The sequence below is a fragment of the Ruditapes philippinarum genome, unplaced genomic scaffold, assembly GCF_026571515.1.
Source record: "Ruditapes philippinarum isolate M1 unplaced genomic scaffold, ASM2657151v2 ctg2542_1_1_1_1, whole genome shotgun sequence".
In the NCBI taxonomy this organism is placed as follows: domain Eukaryota; kingdom Metazoa; phylum Mollusca; class Bivalvia; order Venerida; family Veneridae; genus Ruditapes; species Ruditapes philippinarum.
Window position 1 is genome coordinate 29951 of NW_026857661.1, and position 21670 is coordinate 51620.

At 34.6% G+C, this 21670-nt stretch overlaps 2 long non-coding RNA genes across 2 annotated transcripts in view; one reads left to right on the forward strand and one right to left on the reverse strand.

Annotated features, from left to right (window-relative positions):
* The window catches only part of LOC132750514 (uncharacterized), a 31982-nt gene extending 12465 nt beyond the window's left edge, over positions 1-19517 (reverse strand). Inside the window, exons 1-2 of the long non-coding RNA XR_009628559.1 lie at positions 19449-19517; positions 618-738 (exon numbers count right to left, since the gene is read on the reverse strand). This is a non-coding gene — a long non-coding RNA (uncharacterized LOC132750514). The remainder of the gene's footprint in view (positions 1-617; positions 739-19448) is intronic.
* Positions 7474-12377, forward strand: LOC132750513 (uncharacterized). Its single transcript, XR_009628558.1, has 2 exons — positions 7474-7895; positions 12158-12377. It is a non-coding gene; the product is annotated as an uncharacterized LOC132750513 (long non-coding RNA).
* Positions 19518-21670: the final 2153 nt, after the last annotated feature.

A 21670-nucleotide genomic window follows, 5' to 3' on the forward strand; every position in this document is an offset into this window, starting at 1 on the left:
AACTACAGATGGTACTGATCACTCCTGTAAAGTTTGGTTGAAATCCCACCAGGAGTTTGACCTGTAAAGGCCGCACAAGCTTAATGTAGACAGACGGGCAACTGGATGGATGGACGGAGGATAGTTAAGGCAAAACCAATATGTCTCCCAAAAAATGCACTTTTCTTTTGTAATTTTTTTTGTTATAACAGGTTTAAGAGACCTATGACCTTCTAACCTAACAGGGATGGGTACCATCCTTTAAAATGTAACTAGAAGTAAAAAAAACCCACAAGTAACATTGACTAAGCAACCAGTTTAAACTCCCCAGCAGGGCTTATGCTGCTGATTGTTCCAAGGTGGTGCCCCTCTGTGTTCCTCAGATGTATGACTTATTTGTTTCACACTACTATTATGAGGACACTTTTTTGTCTCTTCTTGTTGTTTTCTTGTCTATGGTAAGTATCTTTCCTTTGCCCCAAGTTTTAATTCATTTTAATTTTGCCACCCCCCTTTCCCTCCCGACCTTCAGTCCCCTTCCTCTACATCCCTTTATTGTAGGCCTATTAATTAAATCATCTGTTTAATTTCCTTTTCAGGGTCTTTTATTCCCTATTATGTATTATTAAGGTACTCACCCCTTCTGAGGTTTTCCTTGTGCTCTGGTCTGTTTTTTTGGGGGGCATCCTGCTGGGCTCCATGTGGGTGGTCCTGTGTTAACGGGTTGTGTTGGCTTCCTTCCTTGTTGATCTTGTTTATCTGATAATGTGGAAAACGAATGATTTGAAAAAATTTTGTACAACCTATAGTTAATGTTCCAACTGTGTATAAAGAATTATCTCAATTATCTCAAGCCTACTTTAATATACTTTTAAATTTGATTATTATATCTCATTCCTAACTATTGTCCCATCTCTAACTTATTTCCAACTAAAGTACAGTGACCCTTGACCCCATGGGGTCCAAGTACCATCCAAACCTAGCTTTCCACAAAAAATTGATCAATAAGTTTGATATAGTAACTCATTCTTAACTTCTTTTATTCATATTGTCTGGAAACTATTTTTCAATTTTTAGTAACGGTGACATTGACCCCAGAGCGTCCAAAGTCCATACTAGTCATGATCTTCATATTAATTTGTTTAATATACAAAGAAAGATTATCATATCTCATTCCAAACACTTGTTATTGTCAAAACAAGATTGTATTTGAGAAAAATGCTATGCCCCCACATTAATACAACACTAAATAGAAGTGTAGGAACATATTTTTTTTTGTTTCTATTCAATTAAAGATTGTCATAATGCATAGATCCCTGACCTATCTAATTCTTATTATCAGATTAGTGGTTAAATCTTTTGTTACTTTAATCCAATAAAAGATCAGAGTAGGAAATTATCAATGCAGTTGAGTCTAGTGAATTTGGTGGTGAAGGTCATTTCACACAGCCTAAATTTCATGACTTCATCAAAGGACAACACAGTAAGACACTTTGTCAAAATCTAGGTCAGCTGATATCAAAGTTCACTTTACATCTTAATCTGTGCACATGGTTCAAATTTCAAAGCTGTACATCAAAGGACAAGAAAGTAGGTCACATCATCAAAATCTAGATCACCTGATATCAAAGTTTCAAGTCAAATATCTAAGCTGTAGCTTTCTCCCATTCAGAAAACATTTGTTTTATTTTCTGTTATTTTACTATGTGTACATAATGAGAATCACTGCCCCTGGGCAGGGCCAATTTTGATACCAGGGGAAAAATTTGAACAACTTTGGTAGAGGACCTACAGATGATATTATATAGTAAACATCAAAGCTCTATGCCTTGTACCTTCAGACAAAAATATTTTTTATTTTGTTTTACTATATGTACATAATGACAAGAAACATGGCAATGCCACGAAACCAGGTTTTCAATTATCACCATTGTAGATAAATATGTTGTAGTTGAAATACAAATACAAGAAACAAATTGTATGTATGTGCAATGTAAATCATGAATAATGTAGGAGGAATTGCACACAGAAGAAGAATTCACTATATATTCTGAAAAAAACAAAGGACCATAATAAAGTAAAAAATTATCCAATCACAAAACCCCGACAATATGCGCCAGGGCACTTGATGACAAAGCTTCTGTGAAAGTTTGAACAAAATCCATTCAGAAATGTAGGAGGAGTTGCACACAGAAGAAATTGTTCACTATATATTCTATATAAGGAAAAAAAACAAAGGGCCATAATTAGGTCAAATATTATCTAATCACAAAACCCTGACAATATGCCCCAGGGCACTTGATAACAAAGCTTCTGTGAAAGTTTGAACAAAATCCATTCAGAAATGTAGGAGGAGTTGCACACAGAAGAAATTGTTCACTATATATTCTATATAAGGAAAGAAACAAAGGGCCATAATTAGGTCAAATATTATCAAATCACAAAACCCTGACAATATGCCCAAGGACACTTGATAACAAAGCTTCTGTGAAAGTTTGAACAGAATCCTTTGAGAAATGTAGGACGAGTTGCACACAGAAGAAATTGTTCACTATATATTCTATATAAGAAAAACAAACAAAGGGCCATAATTAGGTCAAATATTATCAAATCACAAAACCCTGACAATATGCCCAAGGGCACTTGATAACAAAGCTTCTGTGAAAGTTTGAACAAAATCCTTTGAGAAATGTAGGACGAGTTGCACACAGAAGAAATTGTTCACTATATATTCTATATAAGAAAAACAAAGGGCCATAATTAAGTCAAACATTATCCAATCACAAAACCTTGACAAAATGGGCCAGGGCACTTGATGAGCACTTGATGACAAAGGTTCTGTGAAAGTTTGGTCAAAATCTGTTGTGAAATGTAGGAGGAGTTGCTTACAGAAGAAATTGTTCACTATATATCCTGTATAAGGAAAAAACAAAGGGCCATAATTAGGTTAAATATTATCCAATCACAAAACCCCGACAACATGCGCCAGGGCACTTGATGACAAGGTTCTGTGAAAGTTTGGTCAAAATCTGTTGAGAAATGTAGGAGGAGTTGTGCACAGAAGAAATTGTTTAAGCCCCCCCGTCGGCCTTCCCGCCCATCGGCCCACCTACATACCTCAATCTAATAACCAATTTTTCCTTCGGAAAACCTGGTTTGGTCAAAATCTGTTGAGAAATGTAAGAGGAGTTGCGCACAGAAGAAATTGTTTATGCCCGCCCGTCCCTCCGTCTGCCCGCCCATCGACATTATACCTCAATCTAATAACCTTCGGAAAACCTGGTTAAAAATCAATGACCCCCGGGGCGGAACCAATTTTGACCCCAGGGCTATAATTTGAACAATCTTGGTAGAGGTTCACTTCGCAAAGTCTCATGCCATATATTTAACCTCTTGCCTTTGTCAATTCAGAGAAGAAGATTTTTCAAGTTTTCACTTTATACATATAAGGAAAACTATCGCCTCTGGGGCAGGGCAGGCAATTTTAACACTAGGGGCATAATTAAAACAACATTAGTAGAGGACCCATAGATGATATTATACACCAAATATCAAAGCTCTAAGCCTTGTACTTTCAGACAATAAGATTTTTTAATTTTTTACTATATGTACATAGTGAAAATCAATGGACCCCTGGGGTAGGGCCAAATTGACCCCAGGGCTATAATTTGTACAATCTTGCTAGAGGTTCACTACACAATGTTTCATGCAAAATATCTTAACTCTAGCCTTTGTAAATATAGAGAAGATGATTTTTTAAGTTATTACTATATACATAATATAAGGAAAAACTATGGCCCTTAAGGCAGGGCATATATTGACAACTAGAGGCAAAATTTGAACATCTTTGGTAGAGTACCTATAGATGATATCATTAACAAATATTAAAGCTCTAAGCCTTGTTAACCTTCAGACAATAAGATTTTTTGTTTTTTTACTATATGTATATATTGAAAATCAATGACCCCGGGGCGGGGGCAATTTGGACCCCAGGGCTATGATTTGAACAATCTTGCTAGGGGTTCACTACACAATGTTTCATGCCAAATATCTAACCTCAAGCATTTGTCAATTTCTAGAAGACTTTTTTTTAAAGTTTTTACTATAAGTTTTTACTATATAAGGAAAACCAATGACCTCCGGGTGGGGCCGATTTTGACCCCAGGGCTATAATTTAAACAATCTGGGTAGCCGCAGATTTGGTTGATCGAGGGCCCTGTGACCCCAGGACAATCTTGGTAGAGGTCTACCAGACAATGCCTTATGCAAAATATCTAAACTCTAAGCCTTTTGAGTCTTTACAAGAAGGTATTTTAAGTTTTTGCTATATGTAAATATAGTGAAAATCAATAACCCCCGGGGCGGGCGGAGCCAATTTTGAACGCAGGCTATAATTTGAACAATCTTGGTAGAGGTCTACCAGACAATGCCTTATGCAAAATATCTAAGCTCTAGGCCTTTTGGGTCTTTACAAGAATTTTTTTTAAATTTATTCTTATAATTCCTTTTGGTTGCCATGGCAACCAGATTTCTGCATGGAATGAAATTCTTTAAACAACTTTGGAAGACCTTCACCCAAGGATCAATCCTGCCAAGTTTCTAGTCAAATTCTAGTAATAGTCTGGAAACAATTTTTCTCTTTTTACAGTAACCTTGACCTTGATCCAAGGGGGTCCAAAAGCAATCATAACCTAGGACTTCATATAAGCTTATAAGCATATAACACCAAATTTGTCAAATACCTCATACAAAACTCAAGTTATTGTCTGAAAACCATTTTATTTTTTTTAGTTACACTGACCTTGACCCAACCAAGGGGTCCAAAAGAAATACCAACAGGGTCTCCTTATCATCTTGCTATATACCAAGTTTTATTACAATATCTCATTCCAAATTCTTGAAGTCATAGTCCAGAAAACATTTTTCTATTTTAAGTAACAGTGGCCTTGACCCCAGTTGGCCAAAAAGCTATTCAAACCTCGTCCTCATATAATGTGGGTTAATATCAAGTTTGATTACAAAACCTCATTCCAAACTCTAGTTATTGTCCAAAAACCGTTATTTTTATTTTTAGTAACAGTTAACTTGATCTCAGGATGGTCCAACAGCAATACCAACCAGGGTTTTCACATAAGGTTGCTATATACCAAGTTTAATAAAAATACCTCATTCCAAATTAGTCATTGTCCGGAAACCATGAAGGAGACCTACCAACCGACCTGCAACGAACGGACCAAAAAGCTGACCTTTAATTAGACCTTTACATTTAAGACCCGATTCAAGTTGTCGCCCTTGAATGACGTCATTGGGGGATACAGTGGACATTGCCAATACAATTAAGTATATTAATAAAGGGATACAATGATCGTAATCCTTTCTCTTGTAAGATTGGCAGATTGAAATTGCCAAAACTTTGTGTAATTAATACTTAGATATTATATAACAAGAACTGTCAGAGGACAGTAACGCTTGTTTATTTGAAAGTTGTCACAAGTGTGTTTCATTGAGTATAATAATGCTTCCCTATATGAATCCATAAAATTGTCCGAAAAGGTACAAAGGCTTGTTATTAAGAGTAAAGTAAATCACTGCTTTATAAATATGAATGCATAAAATTTTCCCAAAACAGGCACAAACCCTTCAGTAGTTATGGAGATACAAGCTTACAAGCAAAACCTTTACCAATAGTTTCTTAGCCGAAAAAGGGGCATAATTATGAAATAAACAAATCAAGAGTTATGGTACTTGTGCCAATCATATAAAATTATTACAGAGAACAAGTGTGTGAAGTTTCAATTCATTCCCTTCAGTAGTTATGGAGATACTGCTTACATCAAGGATTTCTAAGTTGAAAAAGGGGCATTATGCAAAAAAAGTAATCCAGAGTTATTGGACTTGAGCCAATCATATTAGATAATCACAGAAAACAAGTGTGTAACTTTTCAATCCATTCCCTTGGTAGTTATGGAGATCCCAGCTTACACGCAAAAACTAAACCAGGAATTTCTAAGTCGAAAAAGGGGCATAATTCTGCAAAAAAACAAATCAGTTATTGGACTTGTGCCAATCATGTAAGATAATCACAGAGAACAAGTGTGTGAAGTTTCAATCATTTCCCTTCTGTAGTTATGGAGATACTTGCTTACAAGCAAAAACTTAACCAGAGGGACGCCAACAAATGTGTGACTGCATTAGCTTGATTTTCTGTGAATTGTCGAGCTAAAAAGGATGGTCAAATGAATAAGATAATATTATTGTTCACCATAATAATGTTAACGATTTGTTTTAATACTAGACCATATGGATGGGTAACTTACTGATCAAACTTACCATTTTCGTTTGATTCTAAATAATGAAAATTGTCACACCTTGTTTTACCAGGCAATTAAATCTTACTAACTTGATAATACCAGATATCTATGTCTCCGCTAAATTACAGTACCCAAGAGATATTTTGAGTTTCAAAAATGTAAGTATTCTGTAGTTTTGACAAACGGCTGTGTAATAATTAATTGCAAGATACTGGTTGATTAAAAATTACTTTGATTTAAGCATTACTAAGACAATGAAAAACAATAATATAAATCTATACAATTTCAAAAAAATGTTCAGGCTTAACTAGAACTGCTACTGTCATGGCGTGAATACCCCCGCATACAAATTTGTCTGAATCAACAGTAGTCATTTACAGCTAAAAGACAACCTCCCGACCAAAGCTGAGGGATGTAAGCCACCAGTGCAGTGCATTGCTAAGTTATGTATTCTACATGTTTTTAGTGGAAAAGATCAAAGTGACCTTTACCTTTGATCTACTGACCTCAAAACTGAAACTGCCACTGAATTACTTCAATAACCCCTCCCCCACCCCCCATTCATGCAGCCTTGCCTGGAGGTGTTTTATGATGAATATATGAGACCATTTGAGCAGACACTTTTTGAACTGCACTTCTACCCAATGAGAACTATCTACCTACAAAGTTAAATGTTGATATCTGTTACAATTTTAAAGTTATGTCCCAAAGTTCAACGTGTAAGCAACAACTCTAAAATTAAGCAAAGACAGAGTTATGGTTCTTTTGCACTGCACTTCTACCAAATGAGATCTATCTACCTACAAAGTTTTATGATGATATTTTTACAGTTTTAAAGTTATGTCCCACACAAAGTTCAGTATTTAAATGAACAAAGGGCAATTACTCCAAAATTGAAAAAAGAAAGCCATTGGCCCCAATGCGCTCACCTGAGTACTAAATGCAATTGATATACAAAACAGGGCTGAAAATTAGCGGTCGCCCAGTCGCCCACGGCGACTTAATTTGTAATTGGGCCACCAAAAATTTCAAAATAGTCGTCCAGTCGGCGACTATAAAAATCGGCCGTAGATTAAATTAATATCCGCCATTAAATCAACTCATGTGAAAAATCAAAGGAGCAAATTGGCTCCAAAATTATTAAATTGGCTCAAGAAAATCACGATTGGCAGTATTACTTTTGGAATCTCCAGTCTAAATTTAGCATTTGCTATTTTAAGAATGGAAAAGTACACATTTGGTTTTCCATTTTCAATTTCCGCTTTACTGCTTCTTATCTCAAAACACAGCGACACAGTCTACTTCTTGTGGGTCATTGACTGGTTTATATTTTTATCTCCCCTTCTGTATTAAATATCGATATGAAAAGTAACACAGTCTAATACACTGGCCCTCGCCGTTTGTTTACATCAGCTGATAAATATGAGACTAATTGTCATGAACATACCTGGCAGTTTGTTGAATATGCATTGGAAAATTGGGTCTAAATATTTAATATGAAACTATAAGTAGCGGCATCCCAAGATTATCGCTAATCAAATCTGAAGTTTGGGTATGAAATAGCGACAAATTATGTTCTGCAGTTGACAACTTGACCTGTTGACGGTAAGTTTGCATTCAGTAAATCTTATCGTTGTTGATAAACAGATCAAAAGAAAATATTGGTTAAGAGTAATGGTTGTTTTTTTATATGTTTTTTTTTTCTTTTTTTTCTTCGGGGGAGGGGGTTGATTGCCAGTATTTTCATAAAGCCTCAGCTTTCACATGTATAAATAGCATGTTATCCTAACGCATCGAGTCCACAACGCCGCTTCAACGAACCGTAAAAAACATGACCAAACCATGCGCGCGACCATGTCAACCCCAGAAATCATAGTTTTCCTGGCGTCGTTGAATAGTCCACACGTGTTACGCTTACTTTCGTTTTCTTATGCAGTTTTTGAGGGTTTGTTTTGTTTTTACAGCTCTCGGCTTTTTGTTTGTCGGTAAGTTTGTGAATTGACGTGAAATTATTTTGTTATTTTTATTTCTTATACAGTATTTTTGGCTCTGTCTAGGACGTTGTCCAGACTTTGTTGTTTTTTCAATATGAGCCAGTCCGAAGACGATGTCTCGGTAAATAGGAATTTATCTGTTCAGAATGAAGATGTGTTACATCTTTCTGATGAGAGTCCAGAGTTTTCTGGATTTTCGGAGGACGATGTCCCCGTTAAGAATAAGAGCCGTGGTAAAGGGCCTGGCAGAATTAAAAGTTCAGTGTCAAAAGTTGGTCAAGAGGTCGCGAAAACTGGTAAAAAATCGACCAATGTGGATAAATCTAAGACAACAAAGACCTCTGTTAGTGATAAAAAGGGGACAAAATCAAGGAACGCTAACAAAAGTTTGATTGATTTAAATAAATTATCCTCTGATGATTTAGAGTTGTTACGTAGTAAATTGGGGCTTCCTGCTCCACAGGTTTCTAACACTTTTTCTATGGAACAAAGTGATATGGAAAATGAGTATGTTGATTTGGCCCGAGCACCTAATATGCAAATTGAAGTTGAAAATGATTTTTTAGATAGCGATGACAGTATTGGCCACAGACCTGCAAGGCATGCTAGAAGTCGAGATATGACTAAAAGGCTGATTGATTCAATGTTTGGAGAGGACGATGTGTCCCATGTTAGTGATGATGAAGATTGGGGCTTGCCTAAAATTAAGCAGAGAAATAAAGGTGAGGCAATTTCTTCCTCCTTAGCTAAACTCATTAATACTGCCTGCACCGCACTTTGTGACAGTGATGAACTTTGTGATAAATATCCTGTACCAGCTAACTGTGAGAAGTTGAATCCTCCAATGGTGAACATGGAAATTTGGAAGGTTATGGATAAACGTTCTCGGTCTCATGACCGTCTATTTCAGGATATTCAGTCGTTGTTAGCAGCTGGTATGGTGCCCATTATTAAGCTGGCTAAGATTTTGAAGACCTCTATTTCTGCTAAACCACAGGCTAAACAGTTACTATCTGATTCTTTGTCAATTCTTGGACAAGCACAGTATAACATAAGTATCAGACGTAGATATTTGATTCGTCCATCATTGAACAAGAGGTATAAAAATTTGTGTAACATGTCTGTCCCTATTTCAACCTCTCTTTTTGGTGACGATATTTCTAAAGAGATTAAGCATTGTGAAGTAGGGGTTAATCTGGGAAAGGATTATAACGCACAGTATAATAGGAATTCTTTCAGAGGTCGTTTTTCTAGAGCAAGGCATTTTAACAGAGGAAGAATGACACCTTATCCACAGGTGCGGGGTGGTTATTCCCAGAGAGCTCCCATGAGGAAGGGAACATTTAAGTCTGCCACTGTGACGGCACCCCCAAACGGGGAGAAATAAGTTCGGTAGGTAAGTTAAGATACTTTATTCATGCATGGGAAAAGTTTTCTAATGACCCTTGGGTTTTGAGTACTGTTCAGGGTTATTCATTAGAATTTGATGTTTATCCTGTGCAATATTCTTTACCAAAGGAAATCAATTTTAATACAGAAGAAATGAGTATTATAGATTCTGAAGTTGAAGATTTGCTTAAAAAAGGGGCTATTGCACCTTCTGTGGAGGAAAGTGATCAATTTATTTCTAATATTTTTGTAGTGAAAAAGCCAAATGGTAAATATAGACCAATCATTAATCTCAAAGAGTTAAATAATTTTGTTCATTATGAACATTTCAAACAGGAGCATTTCAAAGTAATTTTGGACTTAGTTCAAGAAAATGATTATTTTTGTTCAGTTGATTTACAAGATGCTTACTTTTCCATTCCCATTCATTCAGAGTTCCAAAAATTTCTGAAATTTTATTGGAGAGATTCATTATATGCCTTTGTTTGTTTACCATTTGGTTATAGTGCTGCACCTAGAGTCTTTACCAAATTATTAAAACCTATTTATGCCTGGTTTCGTTCTCAAGCCATCAGATGTGCCTATTATATAGATGATTCTTTAAATATGAACTGTGATAGAGATTTGTGTCTAGAAAATGCAAAGATTATTTGTGACACATTACAGTCTTTAGGCTATGTTATTAATGAGAAAAAATCAAGTTTGGTACCCAGTCATAAAATTGTCTTTTTTGGGTATCTTTTGGATTCAGTTCTTTTTATGGTGTTTTTAACAGAGGAAAAGATTGAGAAAATACTCTCAAAGGCTAATAATCTCATTCACAGTGAGTTAGTGATTGTTAGAGAGCTTGCTTCATTTATAGGGTCTGTTATAAATGCCTTCCATGCAGTTTTAGAAGCTCCTCTTCATTATAGACAAATGGAAAGATGTAAAATTAATGGATTAGGTAAAAATATGAATTTTGACAATAAAGTGTTTTTGTCCGAAGGTGCAAAATCTGAAATTCGTTGGTGGCTTGAAAATATACGTCTCAAGAATGGTAAGCGAATACGACCTCAAAATATTTCCTTTACGTGTCAAACAGATGCTAGTAAACTTGGCTGGGCTTGTGTTGATGTTTCATCAGGTTCAGTTGCTAATGGTCGTTGGTTAATTTGTGAACAAAGTTTTGCCATAAATTATTTAGAACCATCTATTGAAGACTTCAGTCGTGGGAAAAGAAAATAATTTTTGTGTTAAATTTGAGCATTTTAGGAAAGAAAGTTTGTGTGTATATCATACATTATTATATTATATCAAAGTAACGGAACAGTTGAGACTATCTGATCAATTATGTAACATTTAATGCAGTTACATCAAGCACTATTGCTAGATGGCTAAAGACAGTGTTACAATTGTCAGGCATTGATGTTGCCATTTTTAAGGCCCATTCTTTTCGTGGGGCCTCGGTATCGGCAGCAGCAAGAAGTCAGAGATGTTCAATTAAAAATATCTTGAATACAGCTGGTTGGAAATCGGACAATAACTTTTACAAGTTTTATTATAGACCTATTATTGAAAATGAGGATCTGTCTTTTTCTACAGCTGTTTTTTCCTCAAAGTGACAATCTGGATTTATTATTTTTGATGAAATATGAATTTTATATTTTGTTTGATATAAAATATTATGGATTTGTCATTATGTGTCTTTTCTTTTTTCTAATGACATGGAAATATTTGTTGCCGATCTTTAAAGATGCTATTTATACATGTGAAAGCTGAGGCATTATGAAAATACTGTCCCCCCTCATCCAAGCTTTAGTGATGGATGAGGGGCAGTATTGGAATAAAGCCGGAGGCTGAGCATGTATAAACCCCCCCCATTTTTGGGTGCTACAAGTTTTTTCTTTTTCCCTCCCAGTTTATTTTTTATGTACGTCAACAAATTTTTTGGGCTTTGAATTATGATTTCTGGGGTTGACATGGTCGCGCGCATGGTTTGGTCATGTTTTTTACGGTTCGTTGAAGCGGCGTTGTGGACTCGATGCGTTAGGATAACATGCTATTTATACATGCTCAGCCTCCGGCTTTATTCCAATACTGCCCCTCATCCATCACTAAAGCTTGGATGAGGGGGGACATTTTATTCTAACCTAATTATGCCTTTACAAGAAATTTATTTGACATTTGGCTTTACAGAGAATTCCTTGGAAAAAAAGATTGACCTTGATTTGACTTAATATCAAATTTAAGTTTTGTAACCCCTGAAGCTCTTGCAGAAGTATTCATTTATAAATGGCTTATGACTGTGAAATATTAAAGAAAGATTCAGTTAAGTAACATACAAACAGAAAATGCCTTCAGATAACTTATACTGATTCCTATACTCTTATAATGACAGTAGTACATGTGATTTTATTCCTTAATTATCTTTAGTTTAGAATTTTCAATATTATTTTCTTCACTCTTCTTACTTTCAAACTTGTTTCTTCTGTATTATTTCAGATACAGATAGTCTTCAAGCCAAATCTTTGTCATTAACCAAGCAAGCTGAAGCAGCACATTGGAATGTGTTTCTGCTGTTACTGTCATGCCACTGACTTAACCAGGCAAATGTCATAGCTACTGAGCGGGAAGCTTTTATAATTATTGACTGTAAATTTTATAAGTTTGATGTGTTAATGTGATAAAAAATGTAGGAACCAAAATAAAAAAGTGGACAATATAGTTTATGTTTTTCTAAATACCTCATGCCGTACCATTCTGCCTTATTTGAAAATAAAATACAGGCACGCAATTTTCGTTGCCAAAAAATTGGCTAAAAAAAATTTGCCAGTGCTAGTCCCTTTCTGTTCATAATTTGTTGGTCCACTAATATATTTACTGGGCCACCAAAATTTTACAGTCAGTGGCCCAGGTGGCCACCAAGCTTAAATGGTTAGTTTTTATCCCTGCAAAAGTGATGTTACCATTCAATTTTGACCCTAGGGCTATAATTTGAACAATCGTGGTAGTGTTCCACGACACAATCCCTCAAATATGTAACCTTTAGCCTTTGTCAATTCAGAGGTAGAGATTTTTTTAAAGTTTTTACTATAAACATATATTTTCCTTAAAGGAAAACATATGACCCCAAGGACAGGGCCAATTTTGACCCCAGGGCTATAATTTGAACAACTTTGGTAGAGGACCTACAGATAATATTATATACCAAATATCTAAGCTCAAAGCCTTGTATCTTCAAACAAGAAGACTTTTTCAAGTATAAACAATATACATATAAAGAAAACCTATGACCCCCTGGGGCAGGGCCAATTTTGACCCTAGGGCTACAGTTTGAATAACTTTGGTAAAGGACCTATAGTTGATATTACATACCAAATATCTAAGCTCTAAGCCTTTTACCTTCAGACAAGAAGAATTTTTATGTTTTTATTTTATACATATTACTTATAAGGAAAACCTATGACCCCGGGGCGGGGCAATGCCAATTTTGACCCCAGGGCTATAATTTGAACAATCTTGGTAGAGGACCTAAAGATAATATTATATATCAATTATCTAAGCTCTAAGCCTTGTACCTTTAAACAGAGCAACAGATAAGCTTTAAAAGTAAATTGGGTATTACTCCATCATTTCCTTTGGAATTGGGTATTGGCTCCATTTAATTGGGTATTCCAAAACTCGTCACCCTATGATTTCAAGATCAATTGGGTATTCAATTATGAAAATATGAATTTTAGGGTTTCAATATCAATAAAATTTAAACTGTTTTAAAAAGAAATCAGGATTATCAAAAATGAAATTAGGATTAACAATTTAGATCTACAAGAATATTTCACAGTTGTTTTATTTTTTATATAAAATGCTCATGTTATATTTCATAATATCTTTTAACAAGTTCGTTTTCTAACTGACTTTTTAATATTTACGATTTTTGCTCGACTATTCGAAGAATATGAGAGCTATTGTAGTCGCCCCGGCGTCGGCGTCAGCGTCCGCGTCTGCGTTGGTTAAAGTTTTTTGTAAAGTCAAATATCTCAATTATTACTTGAGATATTCAATTGAAACTTACAATACTTATTTATAGTAACAAGGTACATCAGATTGACAAGTTGGATAACTCTGTCTACAATATTAACAGAATTATGCCCCTTTTTAACTTAGAAATTTTGGTTAAAGTTTTTTGTAAAGTCAAATATCTCAATTATTGCTTGAGATATTCAACTGAAAGTTACAATACTTATTTATAGTAACAAGGTACATCAGATTGACAAGTTGGATAACTCTGCCTACAATATTGACAGAATTATGCCCCTTTTTAACTTAGAAATTTTGGTTAAAGTTTTTTGTAAAGTAAAATATCTCAATTATTGCTTGAGATATTCAATTGAAACTTACAATACTTATTTATTGTAACAAGGTACATCAGATTGACAAGTTGGATAACTCTGCGTACAATATTGACAGAATTATGCCCCTTTGGAACTTAGAAATTTTGGTTAAAGTTTTTTTTGTAAAGTCAAATATTTTAATTATTGCTTGAGATATTCAATTGAAATTTAAAATACTTTTTTATAGTAACAATGTACATCAGTTTGCAAAATTGCATAACTCTGCCTGCAATATTTGCAGAATTATTTGCCCCTTTGAAACTTAGAAAATTTGGTTATAAGTTAAAGGTCTTCAAAGATATTTACTTGAAACTTTACACATGCACTTAGGGTCATAATTGGAGGGTCATAATTGTATGTCACTGACCAAGTTCCATAACTCTATCTTGCATTAAGGCTGATTCATATCCCCTTTTCTACTTAGTCTTACATATCTCAATAACTATTAAAGATATTTATTTTAAACTTTACATATGCATTTAGGGTCATAATTGTAGGTCACTGACAAAGATCCATAATTCTATCTTGCATTTAGGCTGATTTTTCTCCCCTTTTTCAACTTAGAAATTCATGGTAAAGTTTTGCTTGTAAGCTGTTATCTCAATAACTACTGAAGGGTTTGTGCCTGTTTTGGGACAATTTTATGCATTCATAATAACAATTCAGTGATTTACTTGATAAAACATCTTAATAACAAGCCTTTGTACCTTTTCTGTCAAATTTATGTATTCATAGGTAATAAGTATTATTATACTCAATAAAACACCCTTGTGACATTACCTTCCGAATAGTCAAGCCAATACTGTATAATTAGACTCTCTCTAAGGCATATAACATGAATTTATAAAAAAAATTAGCCCTTTTGTGAACTTAAAAAATTTTAACATTATCAAGGCTCCTTTACTATCAAGCACTTAGAATAGTCGAGCGTGCTGTCCTACCGACAGCTCTTGTTTTGTTTCATATCACTTTCCTTTTTGTACAACGTCATATTGCTTTCAAAGCGTCTATTGATACAAGTGGGACCTACTTATTGACAGTCTCCGCAAAATCAACGGTCTCTGCCGGTCTGTAAAGACCGTCAACCTGAGTAGAAAAATCGATGGTCTCATGCTTAATTGATATGACTTAGTCGGTCTTTGGAGACCGGGGACCGTCGAAGACAGGAGACCGTTGATTAGTTAGCATTGATTCGGGAATATTCGGATAGCATGCACATCGATATAATATGTCCAAAACTACGAGCGTACGACAGATTAATTTTGTGGTGATGAAAATGACAATACGCACGGGTTTTTAAGACAATTGCGTATTTTATTTTTTTAATGGGTTTTGATACCCATTGTTAAAAAATCAATTGCGTATTTTATAAAATTAATTGCATAAATACGCAAATACGCACCTTATCTGTTGCTCTGTTTAAACAAGAAGAACTTTTGTAGGGGACCACCCAAGGATCATTCCTGTAAAGTTTGGTTGCTGTGTAGTGACACTGTAGTCATTGGTTTCTGAGAAGATGTTGTTTAAAGAAATTGTTGACAACGCACGACGACTGATGACGGACGTGCTCAGGTGAGCTAAAAAGGCAGAGTTACGGTTCTTTTGCACTGTATTTCTACCCAGTCCTTTCCCCAGGAATTCTTCCAGGCACAGGGGCAAGTTTTGCAGAAATGGGGATGGGGTAGGACCCCCGTCCCACGTTCGAAATTTTTTGCTATTTTTATGTTTGCTACAAAATCTACTATATTTAAGTGTCTTCATAAGCAAACAAGAGCTGTCGGTAGGACAGCACGCTCGACTATTCTAAGTGCTTGATGGTAAAAGAGACTTGATAATGTTAAATTTTTTAAGTTCACAAAAGGGCTAATTTTTTATTATAAATTCATGTTATAGGCCGTAGAGAGTCTAATTATACAGTATTGGCTTGACTGTTCGGAAGGTAATGTCACAAGGGTGTTTTATTGAGTATAATAATACTAATTACCTATGAATACATAAATTTGACAGAAAATGTACAAAGGCTTGTTATTAAGATGTTTTATCAAGTAAACCACTGCTTTATTATTATGAATGCATAAAATTGTCTCAAAAAAGGCACAAACCCTTCAGTAGTTATTTAGATAACAGCTTACAAGCAAAACTTTACCATGAATTTCTAAGTTGAAAAAGAGGAGAAAAATCAGCCTAAATGCAAGATAGAATTATGGATCTTTGTCAATGACCTACAATTATGACCCTAAATGCATATGTGAAGTTTTAAATAAATATCTTTAATAGTTATTGAGATATGTAAAACTTGCATGTAAACATTAACCAAGAGACTAAGTAGAAAAGGGGATATGAATCAGGTTTAATGCAAAATAGAGTTATGGAACTTGGTCAGTGACATACAATTATGACCCTCAAATTATGACCCTAAGTGCATGTGTAAAGTTTCAAGTAAATATCTTTGAAGACCTTTAACCAAAATTTCTAAGTTTCAAAGGGGCAAATAATTCTGCAAATATTGCAGACAGAGTTATGCAATTTTGCAAACTGATGAACATTGTTACTATAAAAATGTATTTTAAATTTCAATTGAATATCTCAAGCAATAATTGAGATATTTGACTTTACAAAAAAACTTTTACCAAAATTTCTAAGTTCCAAAGGGGCATAATTCTGTCAATATTGTAGGCAGAGTTATCCAAATTGTCAATCTGATGTACCTTGTTACTATAAATAAGTATTGTAAGTTTCAATTGAATATCTCAAGCAATAATCGAGATATTTGACTTTACAAAAAACTTTAACCAAAATTTCTAAGTTAAAAAGGGGCATAATTCTGTCAATATTGTAGGCAGAGTTATCCAACTTTTCAATCTGATGTACCTTGTTACAATAAATAAGTATTGTAAGTTTCAATTGAATATCTCAAGCAATAATTGAGATATTTGACTTTACACAAAACTTTAACCAAAATTTCTAAGTTAAAAAGGGGCATAATTCTGTCAATATTGTAGGCAAAGTTATCCAACTTGTCAATCTGATGTACCTTGTTACTATAAATAAGTATTGTAAGTTTCAATTGAATATCTCAAGTAATAATTGAGATATTTGACTTTACAAAAAACTTTAACCAACGCAGACGCCGCCGACGCTGACGCCGACGCGACTACAATAGCTCTCATATTCTTCGAATAGTCGAGCTAAAAAGATGTCAGATAAATCTAACGATTTATCACATTATTATCATGAAATTAAGAAAACACAAAGAAAAAAAAAAATTTATAAGGCCATCCTTAAAAAAATGTTTGTTTGCAGTAACGCGACCGACTCACAAAATTTGCCCCTACTCAAAAGTTTTTTTTCATGGTCTGGAAGAAAAAATTTTTTTTTTTGAATCGAAATTATGCCTTGTGCTTGTTTTCGTTCTTTAGGGTTAATAGAAGATAAATTGCCGGTCTTATTAATTGATTCTTTCAATTTTTAATTGTTACCAGATTCTCAAGGCAATTATATTGTCGATTTGATTCTGTTTATTTGGAGTACGTCAATAAAAATCGGCCTTACCTACCAACCTTGAAAATTCTGGGGGTTTACTGCAACAACATTTTTTTGGATGGCCTAAACAATATTATTCAACTCGTTCAATTCGTCACTGTCTTCACAGTTCAAACTGATGTGTTTCTCTTTTAAATTAGGTGTGAACATCATGTGACAAACAAGATGCTGACCATTGATAACAGATAACAGAATTCTCACTAGGATTTTCAAACAAAAGTTCCATCTTGCCATTTTGTTGTTATTTATCTCGCATTGGCCGAATGAACTCGAATCCCTAAACCTCTTTTGCATAAGTTTAATTTCATTTGAAATGATATGTTTTGTGTCTAACATACCTTTTTAACAGAATCATTTACATTTTTAAATGTACAATTTTCTTATTATTGATTTCAGTCACAGAACTTGGCAGGTTTAATTGGACCCGCCCTTCTCCCCCCCCCCCTGTATTAACCTTAAAAGTATTGTTTATTCAGTTGGTTTTAAATTTTGTGTTATTTAGTTGCGGTTAAGTGGTCTTACGTGAAGTTTGAATAGATCTAACGTTTTTAAAAGTCAATTTTTTCCACGTTCAATAATTCTGAAGCAATGTGAACAACTGACTACTATATTTTCAAGTTTCATGTTATCGCATGCTTTATTTCTGGTTAATCAAGTCGTGCATATTTTCTTTATAACTAAATCATGTTTTATCAGTCGTACCTAATTCTTCCAAGCTAAAATGCATGTATTAAATTACATTTTCCTAATCCTGTCAAATGCTTCTTTACGAATTCATGACAACTGGAATGTTTCCCGTGAATTACAGCGGGAAAATCGCTGGGAAAAAGAAATTCAATCGCAACTACTTGGCCCTTTCCGTCAGTCTTCTTAATTTGGTTACCGTTTCTTTACTGATCAGGTCTAGGATTTCATGATATTTATGGACTGTACGTAAATTTATAGACAGTCTAGAAATTTAAAGATTTTTCAATCCATAAATTTACAGATATTCAATGTGAAATTTGCTGTTTTTAGTTTTACAATAAAATCCGCAGCTAAAGGCAAGTTGTTTTATTGATTGTTTATATTTACAAAGGTAATGGGGTGAGTTTCATCTTTGTATGATGATTTTGAAATTTTTGTTAAAAGTGAAAATTGAAAGTCGTCAAACTGTTCTGAATCTTAGCAAACTGTTACATTTAATCATATAATACCTAACCTTATTCATTTAAACATGCGGTTTTAAATTTCAATGCAACTTCTACTATTTTCTTACTTAATGTCTGTAAATTTACAGATAAGAAAATCTGTAAAATTATGGATTGTCCAAAAATTTACACACTGTCCGTAAATATAATGAAATCCTAGACCTGCTGATTAGGGGAATACTTAACTGCTGTGGGGATTTTGGTTCTCGGCATGAAAATGAAAGCGCAAAACAGTGCCGAAACTCATTCCAGTCGTCTCACATCAAAGAAAGCGTACTAGATATCTTTATGAAATTATTATATTTTAGGGACTTTTTTAAATGTTGTTAATATAGCGGAAAACAAGTTTTATGTTCAAGACATGTGACCAGGTCGTAATAATATACAAAAATATTTTGATGTACGGTTTGCATGATAAAAATAGGCATGGTGTAAACAAGTGGGAGCCATGCACATAACCCCATGCACATAACCCCCAAGTGTCTGTGCTTTCAGTCGCCAGGTTGTGCACGAGAAATTTGTATATAATTCAATGTTAAGCCAATTCCATCCATATGAACTATACAGTAAGTATGACCTTCAGGATCATGGCGTGTAATGGGTTTTCTGATCGCTATGTGATATCAGACCATCTTTTTTATTTTTAATTATGGTAAAATAAATACTTACATGATTTGAGATGTTTCAAATCGCGCCACATGTTTTTTGACATATCATTCGGAACTGCCTCGGCTATTATCTGTAATTACTCCTAAGACTGACGGAAAGGGCCGAGTAGTTGCGATTGGTAGCAAAGCGTAATCTGGTTCCCTGTAGCAAAGCGTAATCTGGTTCCCTGTCCTAATATGGTTCCCATATACTTTTTAGAAGTGTATGGAACAGAATTAGTGCATTTATTCCATCTTGCTTGATGATATTGTGACTTTCATTATGCTTGCTTCCATACTTCTTTATGACGATGGGAACCTACGTTTTGCCGAATACAATCTTGCATTATGATGACTTTATGCACTATTATGTAATTGCAACTTCATGTGTTCCTTTCTGAACCATCAAACTCACATATTTTAATATGCTTTATGTTTATTTTCATCTTTTATTTAGAACAGCGTATTATGTTCGGTGTTTAAAAGAACATTCTTTGCTTGTTCTTGATATAACTAGATGTAAAATGGCAAGTTCCTGACGGTACCTTTAATTTGTTATAAATCTGCCACTTACATTGTCGACACTATTTCACAATTAATAATTGATTTTGAGCAATACTTGGCGAATTCGCTCTGTCTTAGCATTCAAATGGTTCAATATATTCACAGATTACAAATATAATGCAATACATGATCACTGCGCATCGACAACGAAGTGACCAGATAGCGATATTATAGTTCGCATTGTTACAGTACGCCACTAGCAGTTGACAGTAAGCATAATGCACCTATCATATTTTGCCCGCCGCGGGGGGCGGCTTGGCTGACCCAGGGGATTTGACATCTTAAATGTTTGAAGTCTAATCCCCACCTAGAGACAACCATTTTTTTTAAATCCCCACCCTTGAGCCTGCTTGGTGCATCAAATGCCCCAGGGGGGTAGGGGAGAGGGTAAATATCTAAGAGATCAATCATAAATAAAAAACTTGTTATCAGGAAAAACAATGAAAAATATAAGTCAAAGGCTTATGATTAGGAAAATAATGAAGAGTCCAGATTAATGGGCCTCTGAAGTAAGGTAGGTATAGTCACTCCCAATGAGTATATATGTATCAATTGTAGTTTAATAACTTTGATAGTATTCAAATAATTAGACTTTGAAAAGATAAAATGGGTATTTTCAAGTAATAAAGGGGCATAATTCTGAAAATAATGCATCCAGGTTAAAGGCCTTCTTAGTATGGTAGTGGTAGTCCCACTAAATACCGTACTTAGTTTCGATTGAATATCTTTCATAGAATAGAATGTATGACTTAAAAAAACCATTGCGGACACGGACACACAATCGATCGTATAAGCTCTTTAATATTTTACATTTATAGTTTAGCTACATGTACAAAATAAACCTACTAACATAGTTTCTGACTCCACATGACCCAGTTTCTGTAGGGATGGTAAGCATGCTGACTAAGCTTAATTATAATTGAACCATATCTGTGGCCTCTTAGAGTGTTAAAACACTAAAAGTTGAGGACACCAGATTTGCGAAGACAGACATTCACCGATTACAATAGCTTCGTGCTCACAGCTCAGATGAGCTAAAAACTTACAACACTTTAACTTCTTATTTTATTTTAACATTTAACACAAAAAGTCATTAAAAAGGACATTCTTCCTCCTCCTGCGGCCAAACCTGGACACTTCCACATTGTTTTTCTGAAATAGAGGGCATTTTTATAATCTTTAAGGTTTCAAATTTATTAAGTTTCATTTAAATTGGACCAAACATGTTCTAAGATTTGACCTAATGACTTAATTTTTGACCGCTCATGACCTAATTTTGAACATGTTCTAGATTTCATAGAGTTGAACAATTACACTAAGGTTAATGACGAATGGGCCAAAAATGTGGCCTCTAAAGTGTTTGCATTCTTTTTCTAAGATTTGACCTAGTGACCCCACATGACCCAACCTTGAACTTTGCCGAGATTTCAGCCAATCATTTTGACCAAGTTTCATGGAGAAACGACAATTATAGCTCACAATGAACACAAAGCTACAAAAAAACTGACATAATTTTCTTAAGCTAAGTTGCATGGTGTACTCGCAATCTGGTGCACTTTCCTCAAGAGCCTGGATAGGAGCAGGAGCCTGGATGGGAGCTTGAGTCGGGATATATAGGAGCTTGAACCTTGATAGGAGCTTGGGCCTGGATAGAAGCTTGAACTTGGATTGTTTAAAAAT